The following is a 12,443-nucleotide window of genomic DNA, read 5'->3' as shown; positions in this document are numbered from 1 at the left end:
TCATCCTAAAATGGTCCTGGGACAATAACATAACTGAATCTCTTGCCAAACTTGCTTTACATTGCTTTTATTTGACCCTGCTTTATAGTGCTTTATAAAATGATATAGCTCTTAATCTTCTGTCATCTTTCTTCATAATATTTTATAAATGAATTTATATTCTAAACCCGTATTGCCCTTGGCATCCATCTCTCTCCATTTGGCAAATGTTTGCTGACTAAGGTGCTTTCTGGGATCTTTTGGTCTCCTTGTACCAATTAATTTACATTGGTTTAACTTCTGGATTAAATTATTATGGCTGGTATTTATATCCAATTCAAATCAACAAAAAAATATAGAATATCTGTTGTTTACAAAGCATTTCAGGGGATACAGTGATGAATGAGATGATTCCCTTTTCCTGAATGAGGGGATAATTTAGATGGTACCCCGAGTGTATAAGTAATTACAATGTGAAATAGAATGTCATTAAATTATATGTAATGGCATGAAAATCTATAGCAGTTCTAAAGAGAGGAAAATCTCTCTGGTGAGCAAGATTGAGTAAAAACTTGATTGAAGCAGCAACATTTGAGTTAGGACTGAGGAATAGGTGAGGGTATTAAGAAAGCTGGGCATTGGAGCATTCTAAAAACTATTATTTTTTAAACCCTTGCCTTCCATCATAGAATCAGTATTAAGTATCAGTTCCAAGGCAGAAGAGACAAGACAGTCAATAGTGCTAAGGCTGCAGATCATTTGAGGTTACTCCATGAGAAAGAACCCTTGATTTGAAAGATGAATGGTCATGGGTAACTTTTAAATAAATATATACAAATTTACATACACATGGTCATATGCATAAATAATTAAAATTTTTCCAATTACATGTAATTTTAAACATTCATTTAAAAAAAAACTTAAAATTTTCTCCTTCCCTCTCTCATGCCCCTTCCCCTTCCTTGGGAAAGCAAATAATTTGATATCAGTTATACAAGTTAGGTTATAAAAAAGATATTTCTAAAATATTAGACATGTTGCCAAAGAAAACATCAACCACCCCCCAAAGAAATTACAGACAGTAAAAGAAAAAGTGTGGTTCAATTTGCATTCAGAGTTTACCAGTTTTTGATCATATGTCTTTGAAACTATTTTGGATCATTGTTTTATTCAGATTACCTAATTTTCCTTAAAATATTGATGTTTATGTATAAAGTATTCTCCTAATTCTGCTTTATTTGACTTTGTATTAGTTTATATAAATCTTCCAAGAATTTCTAAAGCCATCTTCCTCATCATTTCTCATAGAACAACAGTGTTCCATCACAATTTTATACCACAACTTGTTCCTCAGGGCTTCCGCTCTCTCGAACAAAAGTACTCCTTTCTGCCCTTGAACAGGAGTCCAGAAATAGATATAGTCAATGGATTGTCAATCAGCATCTTGTCTTGTCACTAGTGCTATTACTGAGGTCCTCCATGATATCTTTCTGATCAATTGTCACGCCCTCTTACTATCATTGGCTTCAGAGCTTCCAAAGGTTCTGTTGCTTAGGTAATCATCGCCTAGTTTCTCCAGTGGTGGTTCTTCCATGGGAGTTGGGGGATAGCTTTTGCCCCTGGGCCAGAGAGTTCTGTTTCTCACCTCCAAAGCTACCTTGGCTTGAACAAACAACTCATTCCACCACTTTTGTGTTTTCTGCCATTCCAGAATTTGATTTGAGCTTTTATGTTAAGATTCTTTTGAGGGAAATGCTAGATTGGCTCTTCTCCTAGAAGTCTACAGGTAATTCTTGATTTTTTGATGTAAAAAATTTTAATGACAAATTTTCACATAAATCTTCCAATATGATCCATGGTATCTCCTTCTCTTTTTTCCCTCTTTCCTCCTGGAACTGACAAGGAATTCAATCTTGGTTACACAAATTCAATCTCCTTTACACATGTATAATCATGCAAAATATTTCCATATCATTCATTTTTGTAAGTGAATAGTCTTATAAAACTCAAACACCAAATCATTTAAAGTAGAAATTTTCGAGTGAACACTTTAATCATAAGATATGATTATATAACTTTAAGTTTAAGAATGAATGGAATGAGAGAAGGTTTAGCCACTGAATATAGTTTTCTCTTTACCAAAGTGTGGTATGAATCAAATGGAAGATAGAGGTTTTTTTCAGCCAAGGATGAAGTCAAGGAAGGCTTGAAGAATGTTATGAGTGTAATGCTTGAATTTTTTTTTGATGATGGTGGTTCATTCTTTTGCAGACTAGAAATATCTCTGAGTGATATGGAGAGAGGTTGGTGTATTAAGTTACCTTCATAGAAGGAAAGATGGAAGGAAGTATGAGAGAAAGAGAGAGACAGAGACAGAGATAGGCACACACACACAGATTTTCTTCTTAATTGGGGGAAGGGCACCAATATTTATATAGCACTTAATATGTGGCAGGCACTATAAGTATTTTGAAAATATCTCATTTTATCCTGTCAGGAAATGATTGAGGTAGGTACTGTTATTATCTTTATTTTACAATTGGAGAAACTGAAGCAAATAGAGATTTAATTGATTTTCCTAGGTCACAAGATAGTAAGTATCTGAGGCTGGATTTGAACACTGGTCTTTCTGATTCCAGGTCCAGCTCTGTACATCCTGTACCATGCAAGTGCATTATCATTTGACAATTTTTTTAAACCAACCCATAAGAAAAATTAGCAATGGAAAAAGCTTATATGTATTTGATATACATCTTTTGTTCATGTGACATCTATGTTTCCTAATGTATTCATTTTCTCTTCTTTTTCCAAATTGTTATCTTTTATTGTAAAGATTTTTTAAAAATAAAAAATGACATAGCAAAATTGACCGCCATATTAGAATGTCTGATAATGTGTACAGCGGTCTTCACCCCTAGTTGTCTACATTTGCAAAAATTTATCGTGACAGATGGCTGATACTCTATAAAGGTTAAAGGTTAAGCCTTTAATCTTTCATAAATGCCAAATTAATTACATATTGTAAAGTAAAAATCATAGCAAAATATTTCTTCAAAACAAACAAACAAACTAATTAATCCACTCTAATAGTCTTGCCCTCTAAAATGGATTTTTGAAAACCCATCTGTGTCCAAATGACTCAAGACAGATCAACCTTTGAAGACAATCAGAAGTGGCTTATGGAAAACTATTTAGACAGTTTTATTCAAATGGCATTTTTTTTTCACTTCTCCTCCTAGATTTTTCATTATACAGAATGTTTGCAAGGAAATGAGTCTTTGTTGCTTAGAAACTCATCTCTTTGGATTTCACAATTACATCTTTGTAATAGCAAGAAATGCTAAGTCTGCATTACCACTATCATGAGACTATGGATTTAGAGAAAGGAATAAGAATAAAGAAAAAGGTAATATTGAAAACAAGACCAAATCCCCATTTTCTTGCTAATGTACTTCATGATAAAAGAAGGAAAAACTATACTTCTCCCTCCTCTCTTCAAGGAAGGGTATAGTCAGGTATTACTGCAAATAAAATAAAAAGGGCAAGGATTGAAAGCATCACCCCAATATAGGAACAGTTCTTCAGAAGCCTTAGCTGGGTCTATGAAATCATATTTAAATGAATTAATTAATAAATCAACTGATGACTTAAATAAAATTGTACCTTTGAAAATTCTATTTAATTAATTAAAAAATCAATCTTATATGCTCAGTAAGATGGCTAGAGAATTATTGTAGCAGTGTACATTGTAATGAGATAGGCAACACACATAGGTGAATGATGATCAGGCAGAGCATCATTTTGATGTGTGAAGTTAAGGATAGTGATTTGCTTCTGAAGGAGACAGAGGTACACATCTCACACAATCTGAATTGTATTAAAATATGGTTGCACTGATCATAAGTCATGGTTTTAGAATTGGATGTGGGAGGATTGAAAGGAAAGGCTAGATTTTTAGCAGCTCTGGAAGACCAAGTTGTAGAAAATTTTGTGTAGGAAAGCATGATTGGAGCTTTCAGGAATAAACAGTTACAAATCAGGTCAGCAGGATCTGAGGGTAGAAATTACAAATTTAGAAAAAGGATAAAACCAGGAATATGTTAGTAAATGTTTAATGGATATCTCTCCAGGAAGAAAAAATATATTCATGGTACACTTTTAAATTTAATTTGCATTATTAACATTTTCTACATCACTTTCTTAAATTTAGAAAATTAACAAAACCATAAAGTCAGCCCTAATTTGTAGTGTTTGTTGATTTCTGAGGTGTAAATGATCTTGCTGAAAATGTAATAACTGACTACAGCACACCAGGTGGAGCTGGCTCTAAGACATCACTAGAAAATGTTCAAGGACATGGTCTCTAGATTAAGCAACCAAGTAGTTGGAGAGGTTATGGGAGGGAAGTCTGGAAAGAATGAAGTGCTAAGAAAAGATATGACCAAGATCAAGTTCATTGTTGAAAGAACTGATGACTTGAGCAAATGTCAGAAAATGATTGTTAAAAATTATATGAAAATGTTACCTGGAAAAAAATAATGTTAAAAAAGAACTGATGATTTTTAATTGATGAAAAGAACTCATTTAGAGGACAAATAATATATCTTTACATAAGTGTATTCCTAAGAAAGATTCTATTTCTCTAAAATTAAATATAAGGTGGTCTGTCTGGCACTTAAAGTTTTTTACAGCCTACTACTCCCTTCCTATCTTTCCCGTCTTCTTTCACTCTTTCCCTTCCACATATATTATGAATCATCAACTGATCTCCCTGCAGTTCTTAGCAAATATCCCTTCATTCTTAGATTCCACATCATTTCCCAGACAAGTTCTCAATGCTTGGATCCTCTCCCTCTTAATTCCTACCTTTGAGTTTGCCCAACTCCTTCCAAATTTATCTCAAATACCATTTTCTGCAGTAAAACATTCCTGGGTCCTTCTGAGATTATCTTCATTGTATTCTATTTACACCATATTTTAGACTTTACTAGTCCTTGTTGCCAAGAAAGAGACTTAAAACAGCTGTAAATCACATAGTAATGATTTAGTAAATGGATGTTATTGGGAAGTTTCATTTGCTATAACTCCCAAGTATCTCTTGCTCTTTTTCATGAACTCAGATTTAGGCAAAGTTCCCATCTTTCTGTTCTTCAATCAAGTTATTCCATTTCTTGCCTCTATGACATTGCATAACTGCCCTCCAAGTTTTGGAATATATAATATATGTACTACTTCTTAGAAGCTATTGGTTCTCTCAATGTTCACCTCATTTGCTAGCTTTTACCTGAAAACTTTCCTCATCTCCTTTTCTAGTATCTAGTGTCTCTGGCTTCCAAAATAAATTACCTCCTATTTCTTTTGTATGTACTGAATTTGTACCTATTCACATATCTACCACTGAATGAGAAGTCACTGATTTCCCTGGTTATGCAACTACTACTATCAGTGACACAATTCATATGCTAAATCAATATATGCTGAATATATTTACATATGTAAATAGAACATCTCTTTCTTTCACAATGAAATTTATGTGAAATCAATTTTGCTTATGTCTTTATCATCTAACTCAGTAATTGGTCTAGAGTAAAGGACTAAGTGTAACCCTGTTCACTAAGAAGAGAGTACTAAGACTTTTTTTTCCCACAAGTTGATATACTGTGGTCTCTACCACTTGGGATGAGACATGATTGGACCATACTACACCAAAGTGGGCTTGAAGGCATATGAGATGTGAAGTGGAAAGTCTTCATGATCAGAGTGGCTTTTCAAGCCTATGGAATTAACGTCTAAAAGTCTATTTCTATGGACATATTTTTTGCAGACTCTAAGGTAAAGATAGTGAGGCAAATGTGATACATAGAGACTCTGTCCCTTCAACTTTTTTCAAACCCAACTTATAAGTGGGGCCCATTATCTGTTTTCTCCATGCAATAGTTCGGTAGTCAGTAAATTATTGGTGCAAACTATGTCATATCATTACACACTCTTTGAAGCTATAACCACACAATATTTGAAGAAATTTGCATGAAGAAGAATTTGTTTTGTGTTTTAAAAAAAGGGCATTATATATAATTCTGTGGATGGTATAGTTGGAACTGCTTTCCTTTTAAAAAGTCAGAAAGATTGTGAATGTTAGATACAGATGGAAGAAAAATATATGTCATATTGGCTTGCATAATATATCACAGACATTCAATTTGTCCTATTTTTTTCAGAGCTTCAGAAAGTCAATGAACAAATGTTTGGCTGAATATTTACACACATTTATTTTTGAATAGATTTTAAAAAAAGCACTTGATCTTTCTGACCCAACTGAGGAGGATAATCTCATTTCCTTAGGTATTTAACAGGTTAAGTTGCTTCTTATTCATATGATATGTGATAATGTTCAAAATTTTTCTAGGGCAAGTTTGAATATTTCTTTCAAATTCTATTGAGTTCAAGAATTCATTCAGCTGTCCATCAAAAGAACATTCATTGAATGCTACATTTCAGGAATTGTCCTGTGTGCTAAATGGAGAAAGAGAGTCAAAGAGATAGAGTCTTTGCCTTCAAGGAGCTGACAATATAATCTGGGAGATAAGACATGCACACAAAGGACTAAAATACAAAGTAGTATGGGAAAAGTTCATGGGAAAGGTCCAGACAACCTTTTCACCCAACATGATCTGTATCTTTTAATGAAGGCTTTCAGACATCTTTACAAATTCAAACACACCTTCATTTCAACAGATTTAGGTTTGAAAAATATTGAGACTCATCTTTTCCTTATTCCATGGTTTCACATTCCTCTGAAAGCACATCTCTCTCCAACGCTTTAAATCCTTCACCTCTTAAGTTTGCCTCTTAGTGCACGTAATATAGGAAAATAAAACTCACCATATTCAAAATTTAGCTCATTCTCCTTCTTCATACTACTGAATTCATTTCTCTAAGTAATTTATTTCTCATGGCACCACCATATCTTCAGTCTAATAGTTTCATAACAAAGCATCCAAAGCATTACCTTCAATTTTTTTCCCTCTATCAATGATTAGCTAAGAATTACCAGTTCAACTTACCCAGAATTTCTCACATTTGTCTTTCTATCTTTATTCACAACTGTTTCAATAACCTTCCAGTTTTTCTTCACTATTTATTCTCTCCCCTCTCCAATCAGTATTCTATATAACTTCCAATATTGGAATTCCTAACTTACCAGTCCCTAGCCATGTCTTTTCTCTAATCAAGAAAGTTCTGTATCTTCATCTTGAATCTGGGATAGATGAAACACAACCACAACTACTTTCCATGTAAAGCCCTTCCCATGTGAAAACAAAAATCAATTTGTATTATTTTATACCCTATATACAATTAAAAATACTCCTTTGTGAATAAGTTGTGTATCCAAAGAAGAATAGAGAGCCTTTTGATATATGAGTTTTTACACAGGAGGCTTCATAGAATCAGAAACTAATTGGTATGAATTAACAATTCCAATAAAGTATCATGGAACAAAAACTTTGAATTCAGTAACCCAGTGTCTATAAAATACGTAATTGGCATGGAATTTCCTTTTGGAAAAGACTTGTTTGGAAACCTAGAGAGAGATTTGACAAAAATTAGGTTCATGTTATATCATATGCCACAATATGCTCAATCTATCATTATGGATCCATGACATGAATAATGACTACTATATTATTGAAAGAGGAGAAAAGAGAGAGGGAGAGAGAGAGAGAGAGAGGGAGAGAGAGAGAGAGAGAGAGAGAGAGAGAGAGAGAGAGAGAGAGAGAGAGAGAGAGAGAGAGAGAGAGAGAGGAGAGAGAGAGAGAAAGATCAGAAAAGAGATACTTTCTGGTGAACAGGTCTTAAGCAAACAAAAGATCACAGTAATTCTTATTTACAACAGAAAAGTTGACTAGGAAAACTAGCTGTGTGTCACAAATTTCTGTGAAAAGTCTCTATAACTCTTATTTATATAGAGAATGATTACAAATATATAATATCAAAAGTCATTCCTCAAAAGAGAAAATGATTAAAGTACATAAATAAAATCATATTTTAAAAAAGAAATGCAATTAAATAATTATATGAAAGACTACTATAAATCAACAGTATAAGAGAAATAGAAATAAAAAGCTTTTTCTTTTTATCTCTCATCTAAGAGACTGGCACAGATGATAAAAATGGAAATAAATAATGTTGAAGGTTTTTGGTAGAACAAATAAATGAATACATTGTTAGTAAATATGTGAATTTGTGCAACTATCTCAAAAGTCAATTAGAATTAAAATATAGTTATTAAAATATATGTACTCTTTGAATCAGAGATTGCTCTTTATCTATGTATACTCTGAAGAAGTCAAAGATGGAAAAAATTCCCAATATACAACAAAATAATCACAGCCACTCTTTGTATTACTAAAGAATTGTCATAGAGTAGTTATTCATCCAGTGAATAATGGCTAAACAAATTATAGTATATGAATGTAATGGAATATTACTATAACATAAGGCATAATAAACATGAAGACTGTATAGGGAGATGTGTGAAGACTGAATTAATTCAAAGTGAACTAAGTAGAACCAGGAAAGCAATATTCAAAACTGTCTCATTAGAAGCAAAGAATAACAACAGAACTTAAAATTTAATTCTGTTGTGAATTGATAATACCTAAAAATGGCTTAGAAAAGGAGTCAGAAGACTACATGTCTTCTCTGTGAGGCGATAGATTATGAAGGTGGAACACAACATATATTATTGTAATTGAATAATATTTTGGTTAATTTTTCTTTGATATAAAGTGCAAACTTTGCTTTTAAAGCTCTGCTTTTAAAGAATATCTTTTGTTTTATTTTGTTTTCATTCTTTGTGTTAAGGGACAGTTCTCTGGATGGTGGAAGTGTATGGTATTCATGGAGAAATGAAGGTGTTATTAAGATAAAAATATTAATAAAAAATGTACAAAGAGGAATGTAATTCCATTGAGGGTAAAGATGATCTCACTTTTGGTACTGATTGCCTATTCTTTGAATGGTGCCTTATACATGATGATCACATAGAATAAATTCTATAGTGATTAGTAAATATTTTATAATTCATCAATTTATGAATTCTGGAAACAAACAAATCTTTACAAAGCATTTACCACTTTTGCCAGTTATTCAACCAGTGTTCATTGAGCATTTTCTTTGTAGGTCACCATGCTAAATATGGGGGGTACAAAGAAATAATTAAACATGGTGCCTGCCTTCAAAGAGTTCATATTCTAATAAAGTAGACAAAAAGAAAATAACTACACATCTAAGGTATCCATGGTACAAATAAAAGGGTAATTTCACAGGTAATATATTAGCATCTGCAGGAACTAGAACAAACTTTCCTCCCAGAAAGTTCAATTTAAGCTGAATCTTGAAGAAAGTTAGAGAAGCCAGAAAAAGGCATTATGAGAATGAGAAATAACCAGTCAAAAGGCAACGAATTGGGAGATGGAGTGTTGTATCAAAGAAAGAACAAAAATGTTAGTTTGCCTGTATTATAGAGCAAGTAACAACAGCATTGACTTGAGAATTCAGTCTGGCTTTATAGTGGTATCCATGGCATTATCATGGACCAGTTTACATCCTGGGAAAATACACTTGGTTAACTGATACATTTATGGAATTCCAGAATTTTGAAGGTAAAAGGAAGCTGCAGAATCATTTATTCTAAATCCTTTCACTTTGTCTCCTTCTTTGTTGTTAAACTATTTTTAATTTAATTTTTATTGTAGTTCAGGATCAGCCATTGAGCTCATATTCTGAAGTCTCATAGAGATGTGGCAATCTCCTTGCATTTTCATTCATTATACCTGGAGAGCAAGAACCCTGGCAAGTCCTACCAAGTTGGAAGGGTTTCAGACATGAGGCTGGTGGCAGACAATATGTCTGTTGTCTGACAGCCAGGCAAGCTAAGTGCCCAGGAGCTTGTCATTAAGTTCTAGCCACCAGGGGAGGTTTTGTGTTATCATTGTATATCATTGTTTTTGCCATCAATTCATTAAAATATCTACTAAGGTAGGAGTGGTTGTGCTCTGCATGAGTAGACAGATTTCATCTTTAGACAGCTAAAATGGCTGATCTTTGAAACAGGAAAGATATTTGATGAGGAACTCATTATTAATTTCATTTTAAACAACAAAACATATTTAACTTACATTTACAACTGTTTATATTTTTAGACTGGCCATTAGTGTTCTTCTGTAGAGTGATGACAACTTGTCAGTTATTCCTTAAATCTGTGTCCCCTCATTGTATTAGCATTTTTTTTTGGTAAACATTTACCTTTCCTCTTAGAACCAATGCTGTATATTGATTCCCAGATAGAGGAACCAAGAATTAGGCAATGGGAGTTAAGTGACTTGCCCAGGGTGACACAGCTAGTAACTACCTAAGGCCATATTTGAACCCTGGAATGCATGGTCTCTTAGTCTGGCTCTCAATCCCCTGAGCCACTGTAATTGATTCCTCTACTGGGGCAATTATGGTAATAAGGAAGTGTTAAAGCCTTAACACCATGAAATAAGCTAGTGGAAGACTGGATCTTGAGCACCTCCCTTTACCCTACTTCCTATTCCCTTGTCAAGGATCTTGCAGTGTTCTTCTCAGAAATGGTAAACATAAAGATTTTCCCTAATAACTAAATCCCACAATCAAATCTTTAACTAAGAGGTATTTTATTCTTTTAGGTAAAGGAGGTAAGGAGAGGGGAAGGGGTGAGAGGAAAATAGGTTTCCCTGATCTTATAAATTATCCCTATTGATTGAAGATTTGAGATATAAATTTGAACTTAAAAAAAACAAAGTTAATTTCCATAAAGAGAGATGTTGACAGCAAGAGGCTGACAGGTTTCTTCTGAGCTAAACCCAAAAGTCTTCTCAACACTCAATCTCATGAAATAGGCAATGACCAAAGAGAGTTTGTTTCCACCTACCCTTCAAAACAGTCAGAGAAGGAGGAGAGGTTCAAAACAGTTCAAGGTGCTTAACTGCTACCTTCAAGATTCCATGGAAATGTGACTCCATCAGTTGATTGGTGGTTGCCAAAGTTCCAAACCTCTTGCTTTTTCTGCTCTTACATCTTATATTTCCATTTCCTCCATTACACCACCTAGTTGTGCTTCTCCTTCATTATATTTGATTGTCTAGTTCCCCTCACATATAGATGTATTTTTTCTTTCCCAAAACATTAAATTATGGAATCACAACATCTTAGTAATGGAAGAGGACACAAACACATTTTGGCTTTTAGGCTATTATATCATTATTTTTTATTCATCTTGGGTTTACAGTCCACTAATGCCTGGATCCTTTTAAACTAAATTGCTAACTACTATTCTTCCTTCATATTATCCCTCTGAATTTTGTTTTAAAGACTAGATCAGTACATACTAGATTTGGAAAAAGGGCGTTACAGAAATCAAGGCAAACTTACTCATTTAACAGATGAAATACTGAGATCCAGAGAGTTTTAAGGATATACCCAATCTCACACAAGTAGCAAGTAGCAGAGTCAGGATTTGAACCAGTGTCTTCTGACTTCATATTCCACATCCAAAATGAACACTTTACACATATTACTCTTCAATTTATTATTTCTTTAAAATAACCCTATATACTTACTAAGTTTTTTTTCTTCTTTTCTCTTTAACAGTTCACATATTAGTTATTCTTCCCAACTTTTTAACATCTAAAAGTTTTCTAAGCATTCCATCTATTTCTTCATTCAAATCAGTTGAATAAAGTGTTTAACAGTCCAAGGCCAAGCACAGGTCCCTAGATCCTCCACTAGGGATCCACTTCAAAGTGGATTCTGGACCTTTTATGACTAATATTTGGATGTAAAGTCCCAAAGAATGGTGAAGATACTTTATTGTATTATCATTTAACCAATCTTCAATCTTTTTAACAAAGATCACATAAGGGATTTTATCAAATCCCTCATTAAAATCAAGTTTAATTTTACCTTTGTCAGTTATTGAATCAACAAGAGACTGTGGCATCACTTCTTTTTTGTTCTCCTATCTGACAATTTCTTCTCTAATCTCCTTTGAAGTTTATAAACTATCACAGCTCCTAAAAAGGGATATAGTCCTCTGTCCTTGACCTTATACTTTTTTCTCTGTGTCTCCTCTCATTTGGTGAGAGAATTTCTACAATAAAGAGGCAAAAAAAAGATAAGAGACTCTCTGGTCAGCACACCTTTTATTTTCTTATTTGATGGAAAGAGGGGAATAAACACTTATGTAGTGCCTCCTATGCACCAGGCACTATGCTAAACCTTTTTACAAATGTAAACTCATTTGATCCATCTTGCAAGTCTTCAAGGGAGATGCTGTTGTTATTCCCACTTTGCAGTTGAGGAAACTGAGGCAGAAAGAGGTTGTAACTTGCTCTTTCATTCCTTCTTCCTTTCTTTTGTTCTTTCTTCCCCTGTGCTTT

The 12,443-nt window shown here is 33.5% G+C and overlaps 1 protein-coding gene and 1 long non-coding RNA gene across 10 annotated transcripts in view; one reads left to right on the top strand and one right to left on the bottom strand.

Moving 5' to 3' along the window:
* Positions 1-12,443, bottom strand: part of LRRC4C (leucine rich repeat containing 4C) — a 1,396,296-nt gene that overhangs the window by 749,885 nt on the left and 633,968 nt on the right. The window lies entirely within an intron of this gene.
* LOC130454992 (uncharacterized) overlaps positions 1,547-12,443 on the top strand; it is a 67,048-nt gene continuing 56,151 nt past the window's right edge. Inside the window, exon 1 of the long non-coding RNA XR_008912748.1 lies at positions 1,547-1,765. This is a non-coding gene — a long non-coding RNA (uncharacterized LOC130454992). The remainder of the gene's footprint in view (positions 1,766-12,443) is intronic.

Source organism: Monodelphis domestica, chromosome 6, assembly GCF_027887165.1.
Source record: "Monodelphis domestica isolate mMonDom1 chromosome 6, mMonDom1.pri, whole genome shotgun sequence".
Taxonomy (NCBI): domain Eukaryota; kingdom Metazoa; phylum Chordata; class Mammalia; order Didelphimorphia; family Didelphidae; genus Monodelphis; species Monodelphis domestica.
Note: the sequence above shows the minus strand (reverse complement) of the source record. Positions and strands in the feature narration are given on the sequence as shown.